We start from the raw sequence: 17,142 nt of genomic DNA on the forward strand, positions 1-17,142 counted from the left end.
ACCCCCTTTAAAGTAAAAAATACTTTGAAGAGAATGAGTTACATATACTTACTAACGAAGTCCAAATAACTTCTACTTTTCCTAGCAAACAATATTCAAACAGTATGTATAATGTGTAGGAGACAGTACTTAGCTGGGGCAGAGAGAACGAACTTCTCAGCACTTACTGTACATATATTAAATGGGAGACTAATCTTCCAAACTTGCTCCCACTGTAGTCCATGGATTTTTAAATTATTTTTTTTCTATCTGGCTTCCAGAGCTACAGGATTAGGTAACAAAAAATTTTTAAAAGCCCTTCCATATAAAAGAGGACCCACATATGCTTTCAGAAACTGGGGATAGATTTTTTTCAGAAAAAGGACTCTGAACCCAGGCTGCTCACTACAGAACAGAGCTTCCTCTCTTGCCAAGGCATGCTTGGTTACTTCTGAAATCATTAATAACTCAGTTATCATTTCACTTTGAAGAAGGAACAGCGTTTTTGACTTCTTTGACCTCCCAAACTTTTATTCAAGCAGCTTTCATAATGCAACAAAACTGCAGTAATAAACTCATTTGCTGCCTGTAAATAATCCATTTAGCAACAGATGTCCAGAAACCTCTCAGGTCCTACGGGCACTAAGTCCCTGCACTGCTTCAGCATCGAGGCTGGGTAAACATCAGTGGCATCTGAGCAAGGACAGCTCCTAGAAGGACTCCACTGAACCTGCACATTTGCCTCGGACAGCAGGTGTGAGTAAAACCTCAAATTTTTTTTCCTAAAAACCTGCTCTGAGATATTGGCGCAACTAAAGGAACACTTTCTGAGAGCACTAGATAAAAAAATCATTTTGTAAGAATAAAGGAAAAAGCTTAACTGCTGCTCAGAGATTTATAAACTGGCATAAATATTAGTTAACTGATTCAGACCAGTGTATGTGCAGCATGTTACATGTGGAATAAGACTGTGGAGAAAGCCAGCTCCTTGGCTGCATGAACTATTTTCTCTCAGGTACACTGCTAAAATAAAATCAGGTTTCAACTGTACTATGCTGGTGTAGTAGAGGGGATTTTTGCTTTCAAAGTCCATCTGTTTAGCTGATGATGCTCGCCAAAGCCAAGTGATTCTGCATAGCAGCACACCCTGTAACATTTAGACTACAAGCAGTACTGCAAAAAACTTTCCTTTTTTAAATGCATTACATGCCAGGCATATCAAACAGAAAAACAACACCTAAATGTATGCTAATTTAAATGGAGTCATGAAAAAGTAGTATATTTTCACTTTTAACCTTCTCCTGGTTTTGAAGTCTCCACTTCCCATAGAGTACTTCCAAAGATTGGAAGAACACCATGCATACTTAAAAATGTACTACCCAACACAGCAGTCTTTGCTTTTATTTCCCCAAGAGGCTAGCTGAAAGACTTTCAACTAAATGTTGGCTATAGCAAGTAAGCGCTACCTGAGTACAAAGACAAACAGAACTTTCATTTCTTTTGTTTGACTATTCTGTGTATTCACTGCACACAAAAAAGTTGTGAAGGACTCTTTACAGCTCTCTTAGTTTATCCTCATTGTTAAGGAAAAACAAGGTATCTTGAAAGGAAAATTTATCGGCTACCCAATGTTTTATGTTAACAGAGAATGGCATCTATGCAAAAAGCATAACGTGACAGACAGAAGTCTCATATAAGAAGAGAGTAAAAGTCAGAAAGCTGCAGTTTTAAAGACGTTTCGTATTTGTTAAAAAGTAGTCTCCTTCCAAACTTTGAAAGTTAAGTGAAATAAAACACTGGGAGATGCTGAAGGATCCTATTCAAAATATTTCTTAAAAATTTCTTACAAATCCAAACTGAAAACACTGAAGTTCCACTTAACAACGAAGCTTCAGACCTCATCTGAAAACTTCCACGTTTATGACTCCTCCCCCCAGTACTTTGTTTCAAGCACACAGCAATTAAAACACTACCTTTCCGCTCCGATCGTTTCTTCCTCCTCCGCTTACAGCGCCGCTGGACCACACTGAAGAGGGTCCCCATGCTGAGAGCCACAGCTAGAAGAGATGCCATGCACACACCTACAGTCCACCACTTGCAGCCTGCTCTGCTGCACCCCCTTCACCCCCTCCTCAGGAGGCAGCGGTGTATTCCTGAAAGGAGGGTTACCCCTGCGCTGCCTCACGCTCTCTTCACCCAGCTGAGGCCCGTTCCTCAAACCGCAGGATGTGCTGATGCACAGTCCGATGAACAAAGATGAACAAATGCTGCAGCTCATCCCTACCCACCGCAAGAGGCACATGTGACAATTAACCCTTTGGTAAGTGAAAGGGGCAAGGAAGGACAGTATCAAAGACATCCTCACTATTGGGTGTGGAAAGGCAAATTTATTTTTATTTTGTTATTAAAAAAGGAGGGCAAGTCTTTGGTGTTGCTTCAGCCTTATATGTGTCTTAGAAACAAGGAGAGGCATGAGCAAGGAAATGTTTATACATCCTAGTACATGAAATTAAGATACCTTCAGCATCTTTTATAATTGTGTCTCATGTTCTTAAGTATGTATTTCATACGCTGCCTAGAAATGCACAGAATATATTTGTGAGTAGCAGGAATACACAAATACGCAAATCTCAAACAGCAACGTTATAGCTGCACATTTTCCATATGAGGGTTTGTATGTCGGGTCTGACCGAGAAACTTCCCAATGTCAACATTAACTGTAGCATTTTCCAACCTTTTTGTAACCACAAAAGCAACACATGATGTTATGGGATAATGTGTTATTATCCTGTTTCCCTGATTTGAGCAACCAACCAAACACATGTTCATCCTGTGGATCCAGTACAACCTATGGATCAGCAGCACAGACCGGGTGTTACAGCTGTGCTTTAATCCTGCCTGCAGATTAAACCTCACAGGACAAAAAACATCTTCCAGCAGGGAATGTCTGCAGGTGCAAGGCCCATACAAGTTTCTTCAGTGTGTTACTGAAGTAAGGAGACTTCTCTGACAAGTCACCTCCACCTGCTCTTAGACCTTCATTTCTTAGTACACCTTGGCTCTTTAGAAGACAGCACATGATCAAGCGCAGATAAACTCTGGTAGATGACTTACATGGACCATCATATTTTGACAACTAGCCAGGCTGGCATTTTTGGAAAAACGTTGCCACTGGCATCTTACATTAGCAGTACTTCACTAACCAAAGCCAGCATACTCAAACTCACCACTGGGACTCGGCTGTTCTGCTAACAAGGAACCCTGCCTCTCCACCTCCTGTTCCCTCAGCTAGCACTTGTTCTCCAGATGCCAGGTATCAGCTTTTTCATCTCCAGTCCGTGATGGAAAGCTTCAGAGACTGAGTTAACTTGTTGACTGAAATTATTTCTGCAGGAAACCTAAGTGCCAAGAGCTGCAAACTTGCCTGCTTCAGAGAAGCTCAAGTTCTACTTCAGCATCTGTTGACATTATTTCACTAAGGATGAAGAAATGCCAACAGGACCATTTGTGCTCTGTTTACATGATTTAAAAAGAACTTGCCACAGCAGAACAAGCCATCAATTCTACCACGTGTTCACCGCCACCAAGAAGCCCAGGAGGCAATGACTCCCAATGTCATCTAAGACCAACTCCCCAAATCAGTCTTCCCTGGGGAAATAAAATCGGATCTTCCTTTGCAGCAGACACAAGGTAAGGTGTTTTCTTATGCTTCCAGCATCTCTCATTCCCTTACTAAATACTGCCCCACTTGGGTTCACAGACCATGCTCTGTATTAACAAAGCAACATTTCTCCCCTCATGGAAACCAGAAATAGCTTCATTTAAAAGTGGTGCTAGTCTGACATCAGGCCCTGCAATGCTACATCCCGACGGATCTACGCAGTCATGGCAAGATTAGGCAGACATCAAGGAAACCCCAGTGAAGCCCACAGCTCCAGCCTCGGCATGGACACTGGCTATGTGTTGGCAGAGCACTTTCCCAACTGAGCAGACCTAATTCAAGACTGAAGTCAGCAGTTCTGCGCCTTGCTAATTAACAGTTTCAGGCCAAGTTTGACATTTCAATCCACATTCAGCTGTGCATGATGGGGAAAGGACAAGGAGGGTGAGTTATCTACGTCTACATGGCCCTGAAGGAAAAGTACCATTGATACACAGAGAGAAAAAAGGAAAAAATACTCCTCAAGAGAATGGGAATTAATTTTGCTCCTTTGAGCAAACAGCACACTTTGTAAAAAGGGAAAAAGCAGCCTGTGAAACTACTGAGCTCTTTGCTGTAATTCCTCCAGCTGTTGAAACCTTCACCACCTTGTTCTCACCACAGGCAAGAAAGATGTACATAACAATGTGTATTTCTCCTTCCCTTTCAGGGAAGAGTTGCTGCATTAGGTATTGAAAGTTCAAAATTGATTTTGTCTTCAACAATTAATTTATCTACCCTCACTTGTCAGAGTTTTCATTCACAGGACTTGGTGTAAAGACGAAAAAAAAAAAAAAAAAGGCAAACAAAAAAAGACTCCTCTGGGTCACCCCTGCAGCTCTCCTCTCCAAAGCAGCTCCTACCCTACTGAGCTGCTCCCCAAGGCAAAGTGGCTCTGGGGTATGAGAATGAGGAAGAAGATCTGAGATAATTTTAGCTTGAAGGATGACAGCTTTCAACAGAGAAAAAACGGTCTCTTAAATCTGATTACTGGCTAAGGAATGTACAGAGTATGCTTGGGAGAGAAACGTAGCGACCTACTGCAGTCACTTGCAGTTGGCACATTAACAACCATTTTAGAAAATAAAAAAATACACAATCTTACATATTACAATATGTAAGAGAATATTTAATATCTGTAAAAATACTGCAAACCCTGCGTGACTAGAACAAAGCAGGCTAAAAGCTGAGTGAAAGGAGACAAATGCAACACACCAGAACAAAAACATGGCATTCAGCTTTAATGTGTACAATGGAAGCAGTAAATCCCATAACATTTTGTATTTCACAGGTTTAACACACACCAAGGCATCACAATGAAACTGGACTGCCTTCTCTCCAAAAAAAGAAACAATTCTGAGGGGAAATCTGGTTATGTACCTACACATCTTGAATACTTCCATCTCACGTGCATCACTGAATTAGGAATGCAGAGACACCAAACAACTGAGGTGTCCTCCATCAAAACCCCAGAGGTAAACTAACTTAAGTGAGGCCCGGGGCTACTCAGTGAGACTGATGGAAAAGTTCAGTAGCTTCTCAGTTCTCCCCTCTACCACCTAGATCACAAGAACATGGGCAGCTTAGGCTTCTGTGGATTTATGGCTTGTGATAGATAGGGTTTCTGGCTAAGTCTTTATCACTTCAACCTGGAGAACCTGAACCTGTAGCATCTGCAGCCCCTTCCCATCCAGGTTCCCCAGCACCAGGCAGCTCAAGGCCATGGGGCTGCCCTTCTGCCAGACACAGCACTTATGAAGTGTGTCCTTCACCCGGCGCTCTTCACAAAACTCATAGGAATAATCTATCATATCTGTAGATACCCACCAGACTCACTTAAAATCAGGTAAGTTGGAAAGCTGCTGGGGAAAGGAGAAAGAGCCTTATCACAGAACACTCTAGAAACTCACTACTACCTTTTTACTTAATGTATTACACAAAAAACTCTAGGTACCAAAAACATCCTTGCAAGTCTCATGTACTTATAGATTTGGCCACTATTACCAGCTTACTTTATACAGACTTTGAAGAAGTAGCTGCACGCTGTATTTTGTAAGTGCTTTCAGTGATTGGGGTTTTTCTCTCCCACATGCTATTCATGTATTTTTCAAGCACGACGATGGCATTACAGGCCAACAGCAGTTTTCCTTTGAGTTTTGTGTACTGCAACAAGAATGAATATAAATTAGCAGCAACGCTAGAATTTGTATAGGCTAATTACAGCCTGAGCATTTGCTCAGCACAGCGAATCTCAAAACACAAAGCTGCTGGCTGCACACCAGGCACCCCAAGAGCTCTGGTACCATATGCCTCAGCTTGCAGTTCGACTCCCCCGGTGGTTAAATCCGCTCCAACAGCGCCACCTACTGTTACACTACAGAAATAATTGGGTTTGCATCTCATTACACCCCTTGACCAAGGAAGTCTAAAGCCCAGATCCAAATTAGAAATCACTTGCAATGTTTGCAAATTTATTCTACAGTAAACTATTTGGGAACGTATATTTATTAAGAAGTTTTTTATCCTTTGTCTGTATCCTTCTTACTGGCTTACTTTGAGGACTGAACATACAATTTTTAACATACGTTATTTCTGAAAGGTCCTCAAATACCCATGACTGTCAGAAATGTACTTAAGATGTGATTCCAAGGAAAAAGTGGTAAACGTTCAGAGAAGAAAACAGAGCAGCCTAGATCTCCCAATAAGTAACATCAGTATTTTCAATATTACTTAAAAGATAATAGATGCAGCTACCCAGCTGGTGCTAAGGAAAATAACAGCTAATTGGAAGAAAAATCTAAAATAGTTTTAAAGGAGGTTAAAAAAATTTCAAACACCTTGAAAATATTTTATAAAAAGAAAAAAATATATAAGAGTCATGCAGGTAGGGTGATGTTTGGTGTTAGGAGACTTATAAACTGGATGCATTTCCTCCTTTCCCACCACAATCAGTTATCAAGCTCAACTCAACCATTCAGCAAACTGAAAAGTCCTAGATCCCAGCCTTGCATATTTATTTTATTCATATGGATTGGATACAAATTTTAAGTCAGAAGGGTAAGTAGTTTTTTGTAACATGTATATTGACTTGATATAGTTAGATATTTCTGAACAATATTTTCTCTATTTTCAAACTGTAACAATCTAGTATCTTTGAAGGGATTTAGTGTGCAAACATAAATGTTAAATATAAAATAATAAAGTTTTAAGTAACTCTTTAAATACATTAAGATTAATTTTCTCCTCCAAGTTATGATCTGAATGCATCAATCAGAAAACAAAGAATCTCACTATGCATTTACAGAAATGGTGTGCTTACCTTTTTAACTATTGGAGACACATGCCGATTCTGCAACCTGTAAAAAGAGGAAACACAGTTAGTATTCTTTCTTTTACAGATTCAAGTGCATTACAAATAGCAAGTCCTGACCTTAAAAGGGACAAATTTCTGATTCTGTAAGAATAAATAGTACATACTGCATATACACAGTCACAGAGCCAACTCCCTTGTAACCCCGGAAAAGGGAGGGGGAGAAACAATTCTGGACATTCCTGATTGGAAACGAAAATAAATTAAAAAAAAATAAATCAAGACTGAAGATGCTTAGTACTTGAGGCCATGAGAAACATCCCAGAGGTACAAGCAGCTATTTAGCAGAACCTAATCTGCAATCTCTGCATCTTCTAGCAGAAAGGGTCAGCAAAAAATTTGGCCAATAATGGCTTAAAACTAAAATCAACTTCTGTGTTATCACAGCCAAGCAAAATGCTGTTACCCTGCAAGCAAATCTGAACTTGTCATCTTGTTGGAATTTTTTTTTTAAATTTAGATCTCAAATTTTATTTTTAGCGGTTTATTTTAACCTATATAAAAACCATCTCACAGCACAACCCCCTTTTCAAACACCAGTTTCTTGATACTACTGGCATCAGCTTGCATTCTCCTGAAGTGCCTGAAAAACTGGAAAATCCCTCTATTAGCAGTGGAGTGGGAAGGAAATGGCAGATGTAGGATAAGAAGGATACAGGATAATGGGAAGGACTAATGCTGCAAGAAATTTTCTTTTATTTCCGTGAATACATGTAAGCTGCACAGCTGTTCGATCAGGAACAGATGGGATTTATTTTTAAAGATAACCTTGTAGTTATAAGAAAATATTTATATGACTTTATCAATGTGAAGATACAGTATTCTAAACTGGTTCAGTAAATCACAGAAGCTATTTCCAAAGCAATAGAGTGTTACAGTCAAGTGGCTACATTCTGCAAACACACACAGTCCAGCAGATGCTCAGAGTGGAGACACTGTCTGTACCTGTAAAGTATTGTGATATCTGCACCTTGAAGACAAAAATTCTCTGCTGTTACACTGCCCACAAGAGGGTGCTGGCAGCCTACAAAAACTTACGTTAAATTTAAGTTATACGGCATGCCCAGCACAGCTATGGACATTACAAACTGGTGGATGCATACATCATATCTTTAACTGTTTTGGTCAAGTTACACAAGAAGGGATCTGACACCACGACAAGTCCATATATTAGAAGACTGCATTAATGTAATCTTGGGTTTTTTTCAAAGACATTTCAATTTCCCAATGCCTCATGGTGCCATTTTCTAATAATCCAGAAAAATATGCCAGTTATACATTGGTCTTGACATGAAGTAGTAAAATGCCTAGAAAGTTCAATGCAGTTTCAGTTGACGTCAACTTCCCACATGCAAAGGACTATACTCAAGCCCACCAAATGGGGATACAGTATTTACAACATGATAATTTAACATTTCCTTTAAAATTTTCTCAACGTAGTAGCCCCACATCCACAACAAAAATTCTTCCAAACTCTTGAAATATGAGCTACAAACTGTGCATGACGTGAAATTCCCATATTTGTGGCAACATCCACCAAAAAAAAGGTATTTTTTTAAAGGAGTTTTTGATAATTCTCTTTCTATATAAGCATTGCTTTAAAGTTATAATTAATCCTGAGACACTGCTAGTAGTTTTTAACTAAGTTTTAACATTAGTATAACCTTGAGTTGTTTTAGGAAATGTATTCCTTATATACACTGTATTACCCCAGTTGGTAATTCCCCGAGTTTCAAACAAATTAAACACATACAGTTCATGAGACTTGGAACTTAGTAAGTTTACCATCAAGTACAAAAGAATCCTTACATATTGACAGCTGCAGACTGTTTTACAGGGTAAGAATCAGCCCACAAGCCCGACGCATAAGGAACAGTTTCACAGTACCCCTTAAAACCGTACTTACAGTGTAAATACAAACGTTTATTTTCTAACCCTTAGTCTTCTAGCTAGCAAGCTGCAGCAGTCCAAGTCCATACTGAAGGAGGCAAGTGGAGCTGGCAGGGTGGGCAGGCAGGATGGGTGCTTCCAGCTTGCCCAGACAGGGCTGGGTGCTGCTTCCATAGGGCACGGCCATCCATCACCGCAGCACCTTTGCCCACACCTAAGATGCTACACTCATCTGTTTAACACCAAGAAAACATGCTTATTTTAACTTTTTCTTTAAAAAAACACAGTTTTTTGTTGTTTTTTTTTTTTTTTAAATTTAATCCAACTGGGCATGCCATACCATTCGTGCTGGGGTTTTGTGGCAGGCTGGGGTTTTGTGTGCAGACAACTACTCAGGGCTCCGAGGGCATTTGCTCAGCAGAGGATCCCTCTGTCCCAAGGTTTTGTGGCTCCTGCACGGCTGTCAGCAGAAGAAAAGGCCCTTGTGACCAGCCTCCAGCCCAGAGCCCATGGTCCAGCCCTGATCCCCTCCGCCAGCACGCATGGGCTGACAAAGCCAGCTTCGCTGCTGAAGGACCATGAGCAGTAAAGACAGGTGGAAGAAAAAAGAAAACAAAAGACTTGTTACACCATAAAACAGTAAAGAAGCTAAATGGGAAAGGTCGGGAAATACCACTATGTTATAAACACCAGGAACAAAATTCTCATCTCCAGCACATCCCCTGCCTCTGCCAGGTGGCAGATGGATACTTCAGGGCTTGCTCAAGCCGTAACATGCTTCCGCATCACCTTTTGCGGGAAGACTGGTGTTTGCCTGCCAGCAGGGGCTCCTCTAGGAGCTCAGCACCTCCCCACAGCATCTCCACATCATTACTTCCCAGTAAATCAGTAAACCAATTCTTAGTCCCTAAACAGTGTCATGAAATAGGCCCCAAAGACAGATGTGCATGTTGCCTTGTAGTCATTTGCTTCCCTCGTGGAACTAATGATTGTTATTTTAATACAGATTTTTCCTCCTGCCACAGACAGGAGTAAAACAAAGACTTCAAATGCAAGCCTGAGAAGAGTTTTTCATTACGTGGCTGGAATAACAACTAAAAAGCAAAGCAAATAGAAATCAAGCGACTTCTGAACAGCTTCATTCTGAAAATGACTGGTGATTTTATTTCCCCAAAAAAATTTGGAAACACACCCAACATGGTTTCTCCCAGGGCCACAAAGGATACTTGAAACCCATTTGAAGAACACACCATGCTGGACATTTGAGACTTTCTGAAAATACTAACTTTTTAAAGATCAACTGAAAATGTTTCAAGGCAACAAAAACTGAAGCAGACATTTGATAACTAACTTCATTACACAGACTGCATCTCGCATGTATGAAACGGCATCTCTAATTTCTCAGAGGTAATCTGCTGGCCCTTTGAAAACTTCCTTAGAAGAAAGGCCCCGAGAAGTGCCTCCAGCTAAAATTTTGAGGTCTTCATTGGCCAACAAATAGTCCTAAAATATTTGAGAAAGGAGAAAGATTTCAGGGCTCTCCTTTAGCAATGAAGACCTCCTTCCTTGAAGGCAACGAAGGCCTTCCTGGCTGAGCAGGTGGTGGGGCTCGCCTGACTCCAACTCTACAGCTATCACTGCCACCTTGCCCAAACAACACCCTGCCCCATCCCAGGAGACATCAGCCCATCCCAGGCCCATCTCCTCCAGCGCAGAGGAGCAGAGGCATGCCACCAGGCAGGGACCCACGTTACAGGGTCAGAGGATGGGACACCCTGTCCAGGCTCCTCCACGGGGAGCTACAACCCCAGGTCCCAGACGTGACACCAGTGGAGGAATCAAGGAGAGCAGGCACCCTTGTGCTGGGCGCACACACAAATGTGTCCATGTTCCCCTCTGGTATTTTAAATTTGGAGGATGTTAGAAGCATCGATTCAGTTCTGTAACGTGTTGGGGAAAAAAGAATGGCCAATCACAGAGACCTCCAAAACACTCACTCTACAAGGGACAGGAGACCCCCTCCTTGAGACACAAACCTGCAAGAATCAGCAAAAACACAAGGCAGCTCTCTGGAGGCACTAATCACCAGCCACATGGACAGGACAAAAGCCACTACTTCCGATCTTTACACATTTTCTTTCCTACATATTGTACTTTTCTGGTGTTGAAAAACACAGGTAAGCTGCTGAGGCATCTCAACTGCACAAGTCCACACGATAAAAACCGCATGTATGTTAAATCCAGCATCCTCTGCCCTTCCATTTTTATCACTGGCCCAGGAAATAGCACTGCTTAGAGGTGGAAAGCTAACTGCACTGCTCAGCTCATTTTTGCTCTGTTCACATCCTGACGCAGGCTGCGTCAAGACATTTCACAGACAGGTCAAACATGAAACTCAAAAGATGTTGCGTTTTGCAGGCAGACACAGCCACAGCTTTTGCTAACTGATTTACACCCTCCCTAAGCACCAGAAGAGCTAGTTATTTTAATGAAAATAGACTTGCTTCAGCCTCTCAACCCCAAATTAAGGTGACCTTTAGTCCAGCCTGAACTATCCACCCATTCCTCTGCTGGGACACAAGTGATGCCAATGTGCTCCAGCTGCAAAGCAAATGCAGCAGGTTGCAATTTTTTGTTTGGTTGTACTTAATTTCTAGATTTCGTCTCTCTAAGTATTCTTCTATACCATCATCTTCTCCTTCAACTAGGAATCTCCCATTTCCAACTGCCACCACCAGTTCCAAAGAGAAGGGTGCCTCTCCAGGTTGAGGCCAGCCATGAACAGCTACCAAGGCTTTGGTCCCACTCTTCCTCTTCTCCCATTCTCCCAGGGAACATGGGGAAGAGATGCCTTCATACCAGATTTTGTTCCTGACCCCCAAAAACTATAGCATTAACCTGCAATAGAAGACATAACATCTTTTCATACACAAAGGGGATGAGTCTCTGCCGTAAACTATGAACTCAGTTCAATAGTGCAACTATAGAACTGAGTTTTCCTCTGGAAATAGTTTTTCCGTCTAAATATGGAGAAACAATTTGGCATCTATGATGGTACCTACCTTGATTTATCAGACTGAATTAGCGAAATAATAGCCCAAATCCAAACCACAACCCCTATATCCCTTTTGAACCGCTCATTTTAAATTCTAAAATAAGTTAGGAAGATTAGCAACCAATCATCATCGTAAAAAAAAGAAGTTTAGGGAAAAAGGACATACACGCTGCACTTGGAAAAAGCAGTAACTGCAGTTTATACACAACACAAAGCTGTCAAACGTATCTCCTTCCCTTGGCATAAAACAAACTCGTTTTGAACTTTTGTTTATAAAGTATCTGTTTGTAAGATGCTGAAACAAAGTTCACTGACACTTCAAAGGCTATGAAAATTCAACAGCTATTAAGCAACAGGAATCAGGTTAGTATCCACAGGAAAAAAAAGTATGCTACTCCATGAAGTAATATCCAAGCTATTACTGCTTTTGCTGCAGGTATGAAGTAAGATTACATCCATCACTTATTCTGGAACACTCAAATATTCAAACTTGTTCAGGAACAAATACAGACATAAATTATTTTTTCAAACATTCTCTCAGCAAAAATGGTTTCACATATTCACATAATATCAGCATGAACCCTTCATTTCTGATTTCTAATTTGGGGATCCCCTACATTTGAAAAAATGTTGTTAACAATGTGTTGATGTACTGGTATTTGTGACAGCCTAAAGCCTCAATATAAAATTTCCACACTGAAATTCAAAATCAAAGATTTTAGTGCCACACTTCCCCTCTACAAGATCATGACATCCCATGTATAAGAGCAGTTACCTTAGAAGAGAATGCGACTGAAGCCACAGGGATTATTCACATGAGCAATAATACCATTAAAGTCTTCACAGGAATCTAGGCTTTAATCTTGTTGTTCATGATTTCACTACAGCTAATGTTTAAACATCTACATTACTCATTTAGGAGTTTTAAATATTAGTCAAATCGAAACAGTAAAATAATGCAATCTTGAGACTAAGCAGCAACTTCTGAAAGACAAAGGAATTTAAGAAATCAATTGAAAGTAACTTCTCTGCTCCATATCAGTACTTTTTAGACAACAGCTACAAGTGAAAGATTAGTCTGGACTACAGACAGGCTGTGGATGAGAATTTAGGTTAGAGGACCAGCCAGGACAGGACAACCCACCCATCCCAGCGGCACCGAATCAATTCTGACACTGGAAGATGCTCCACTAAGACCTGGATGTTACTGCACCAACCAAGCAAGCTGCTGAAAGCTGCTGTCTTGGCTACAGTGAGCAACTGGGGGTTTCTGCTTAGCAGGCTGATTATTTTCATTCTTATTTCCTCCCTAGGGCAAAGGTAAGATGCACATGAGCATTTTGTACCTCAACATTAGACTTCAGAAAAATGCCTCAGAAATCAATGTTCAGTAAAAAGACGCAAACTAATTATCACTCAGTTTAGCAGTGTTCAAAACCATGAGATTATGTCCTGCATTACCAATATATGAATATCTTCTCTAGTCTTTACCATGGGAAGTCACTCCCCACAGTCCTTAAATAAAGTTTACTGCTTCAGGACATCCAAAACAACATGCCTGATTGACAGACTTCTACTTTTAAATGCAGGACAGGATGGCTGAGTTGCTGCCAGGCAGAAAAGCAAACCGCTGCTGTCAGCCATCTCCAGCCTCCTGGTGTAACAAGCAGCTGCTGACAAAGTTGGGAAACAAACCGGTGATTAGCAAACATAGAAGGAAGATGTCCACGCCAAGCAGCACCTGGTAATGAGATACACCTCGCTAGAAACTTAGACCACTTCTGCAGCCTGAAGAACAAATGTGATTTATTGCTGGATTTAAAAGCAGAGCACTGAGTGAGACTAGGATTACCTATCTGCACTTGACAGAGGACAAGTGACATGAAGGAGATTAAAACACCCCTTCCTATCAACAAGATCCAAGGGGCACAGGCATAGCAACAAATGACTGCAGGAAAAAAAATCTTACACAGCCCAGCCAATGAATTTCATTAATTTTATCAGTGAGAAGATTAGAAGGCACCTTGATTGCTGTTTATAGTACCTATATGAAGATAAAGCAGCAGAAGAGGGTGCTGCAACTCCAGTAAAGAGAGTACACCAAGATAAAAGCCATAACTGGCTGGAAACAGGGCTTAACACAGATATGGTTTGTGCACGTTTTGGGCTTAGCCTTTGATAGGAATTACAATACTAACTATTCCCCATCAGCCTGCAGCTTGCCAACAGCTTCCCCCACCAGGAGAAACAGCACGAAACTGCATCCACTGTGCACAAAAAGCCAGGAAACACAAACTAAACCAGGGAAACAAAAATCCGGGGATTGCACATGTGTACCAGAAGCCAGGGCACCCAACAGCAGCAGCAAGTACTCTGCCATCCCAGCAATTGCCTTACTCAAGCAGACAGGTTGTGATCAGTGCTGGTACATGCTTTATTATTATTTTTTTAAATAAATGTTATGCATTTAACGTGGGAGGGTTTCAGAGCTCTTTAATTCTTTGGCTTTAACTTGCATATTACAGGAACTCCATGCACAGGGAAGTTAAAAGACCATGGAAGAAACCTGAATCACGCTGCTTTCCCGAACAAAGGATTGGGGCGTGATTAGCTGGAAATCACGCTTCCAGGTCAGTTGTTTTCTTGCTGCTTCCCTACTTATGCATATATACCCATTCTCTACTCCGGGCAGAGCTGGAGACTGGACTGCGGGAGGGCAATGCATGCACAGGACAGGGGCTAAGCTCCAAGGGAGCTGGGAAGGTGAAGAGTGGCCAAAGCTAATAGCCAAAGGCTGTGCAGAGCCATAACTTTTGCCCTTCTCTTGCACACAGGATCACCCACATACCAGCACACACCGCTCTCCCGCAGCATCCCAGTCCAGCTGCAGTTGTTTTCACAGCCCACTTAGGGCTGGACCACAAGTGAGGACTCTGACCTGCCTGCAGACAGACAGTGGCCCTCACTCTGCCACGAGGAAAGAGGGATCCACAAGCTGCCTCAATGCAGCAGGGAACTAAAAAAACAGCGATCCAGTGCCTACATCTTAAATTGAGTTTTCTTCCCCCAGAGGACTGCTCTCAGATCACCACAGCATGCAGGGAGCACGCACAGCAGCAGCCTCAGCAAGCTGAACTTGAAGCATTCCATGTTTAACTCAAATCTCATCAACAGACTGCATTTCCATGGTGGTGGCTTCCAGGATTTTTGTGTGTGCATCTCATCACTGTAATGTTTCTGGAAGAACCAGCTGCTGGACTTGCAAGAATATGAAAGTATTACCTTTCACTTCTAAAATCACATTTCTGCTTTCCCCCACTACAAATATGAGTAGGTTTGAAGAACGTCAAGCTAACTTTTAAAAGGGTTTGACTCCCAGTCTTCTGAGTTTCTGGAAGCATTCCTCAGAACCTGGCAGCTGCAGCTGGCTATTGGGGATCTCTCTAACACAAGACCAACTCAAACTCTCCCTTCCAGAGTAGTTCCTTATGTTATTCAATATTAAATTTCTGTATGTTAAAAAAAAAACCAACCAACAAAACACAACCACCAACCACACTTATGGTGTAAAATCTGACTTCCATCACCACTCTGGTGTGTGGGCAGAGTGTTTGCCATCACAGAACATTAGACATTTTACAGCCACGTTGTGCAGAAACGGTACTTACCACCTTCTTACTCAAGAAATTGTAATACATCCCCAAGTTTGACAAGACCAGCAGGGGAAACACCCCATAGAGTTTGGATAGAGCAGGAGAGCGAGAGAGAGGAAGGGTGCTGGCATGACCTGGGCACAGGTCAGGATGGCATGTCCAGGACAGACCCTTGGCTTGTATTACTTGCATACAGAAAACGGTCTGAAAAGTCTTGTATGTTGTGATTCTTGAGCAGAAACCACAGCTGAGGGCAACTGGACCAAAACTTGTGAGTGTATCAAGGCGGTGACTCAAGACTACAGAAGACAATTTTGATGCATTACCCCCATAGGCTGAGCTGTCAGTAGGTAACTCATACGCCCATTTTCATTAGTCTTTTTGAGTTCCAATAAAATTTGATAAATACCTTTTCAGATAATATAACATCTCCTGCTGAGTATTAAAAGTTGCTCCTGATAGCCAAAGGAAATGAAGCTAAGGAGAGCAGAAATATTTATGCCTACTTTATCTACTAACTAAACTATACAAAGTGGCCCCAAAGAACCTCCTAGCAAAACAAAGAGGAGACGAATTGGTCAGTCAGTGATGAAAGTTCCAGATACACAGCAAATTCTTTCTTCGCTTTTCTGTGTTTGAGAAGTTCCATAACAAAAATATTTAAACACTAGGGTTGAAAAAGATCGGTTAAAGGACTGTAAACTTGAATAGAAACACAGATGTTCAAATTGCAGTGAGCTAAAATAATTCCCTTCACTGGTTCATGTGAAATATAAAACACTTCCACCAACTCACACCCAAAAACCTGTCTTGCCCTGTGTTTGTGGGCTGTTAAGCAAATTCCCGGCACCACTTGTCTTCCCAGAGCGTGGGGATTCCCATACTGCTTGTGCTTTATTCCAGGAGCATCCCAACTGGCTCAGCTTTACCCAGCTGCAACGCCTGCTGCTGCACCAGGAGTTTCCCCACATCTTGACCTGCTGTAGCTCTCAGTGCAGCCACAGCTGGGCAGGCACTCAGCGGGTACTTACTGAGTTGGCAGATGTGGTGATGCGGTACCCTTAACCATCAGGTTGTGCTTTTCCCTTCCCGGTGGAACCAAGTCTGGTTTATATTTCAAACTACCAATATTCAGGTCAATCCAACAAAAACAGAGGGAAACATAAAATACAGCATTTAAGATTGAATGTAGAGCTCAGCAAATGCTGAACTTGAAGTTACAACTCATGGCTTGCAGGTTTTGTCTACAACATTCAGCAAAATCCCTGAATACAGGAACCAAATGATCCCCAAAATCAAAACAATGAAAAGGCAGGACATGAAGGTGAGTTTTTCTCCAGAACTGAGTGATTTGCTTCTCCTAAGCACAAGTCTCTTATAACCTCATGGGAACTTGGAGGCTGACTCTCCCCTTGATTAACAGAGAAAATACCACTTATCTGACTTAACTACCACAGGTCACAGCAAATGTCATTTTCCTCTGTAAATCAGTTCC

At 41.6% G+C, this 17,142-nt stretch overlaps 1 protein-coding gene across 4 annotated transcripts in view; it reads right to left on the reverse strand.

The window, feature by feature from the left end:
- Positions 1-17,142, reverse strand: part of ADARB1 (adenosine deaminase RNA specific B1) — an 87,638-nt gene that overhangs the window by 56,616 nt on the left and 13,880 nt on the right. For 2 of the 4 annotated variants that reach the window (XM_040604116.1, XM_040604118.1), the window contains exons 2-3: positions 6,999-7,035; positions 5,692-5,842 (exon numbers count right to left, since the gene is read on the reverse strand). The gene's annotated coding sequence lies outside the window, so the exon portion shown is untranslated. The remainder of the gene's footprint in view (positions 1-5,691; positions 5,843-6,998; positions 7,036-17,142) is intronic. The other 2 variants (XM_040604114.1, XM_040604115.1) reach the window with 1 other exon arrangement.

Source organism: Falco naumanni, chromosome 8 (genome assembly GCF_017639655.2).
Source record: "Falco naumanni isolate bFalNau1 chromosome 8, bFalNau1.pat, whole genome shotgun sequence".
NCBI lineage: Eukaryota > Metazoa > Chordata > Aves > Falconiformes > Falconidae > Falco > Falco naumanni.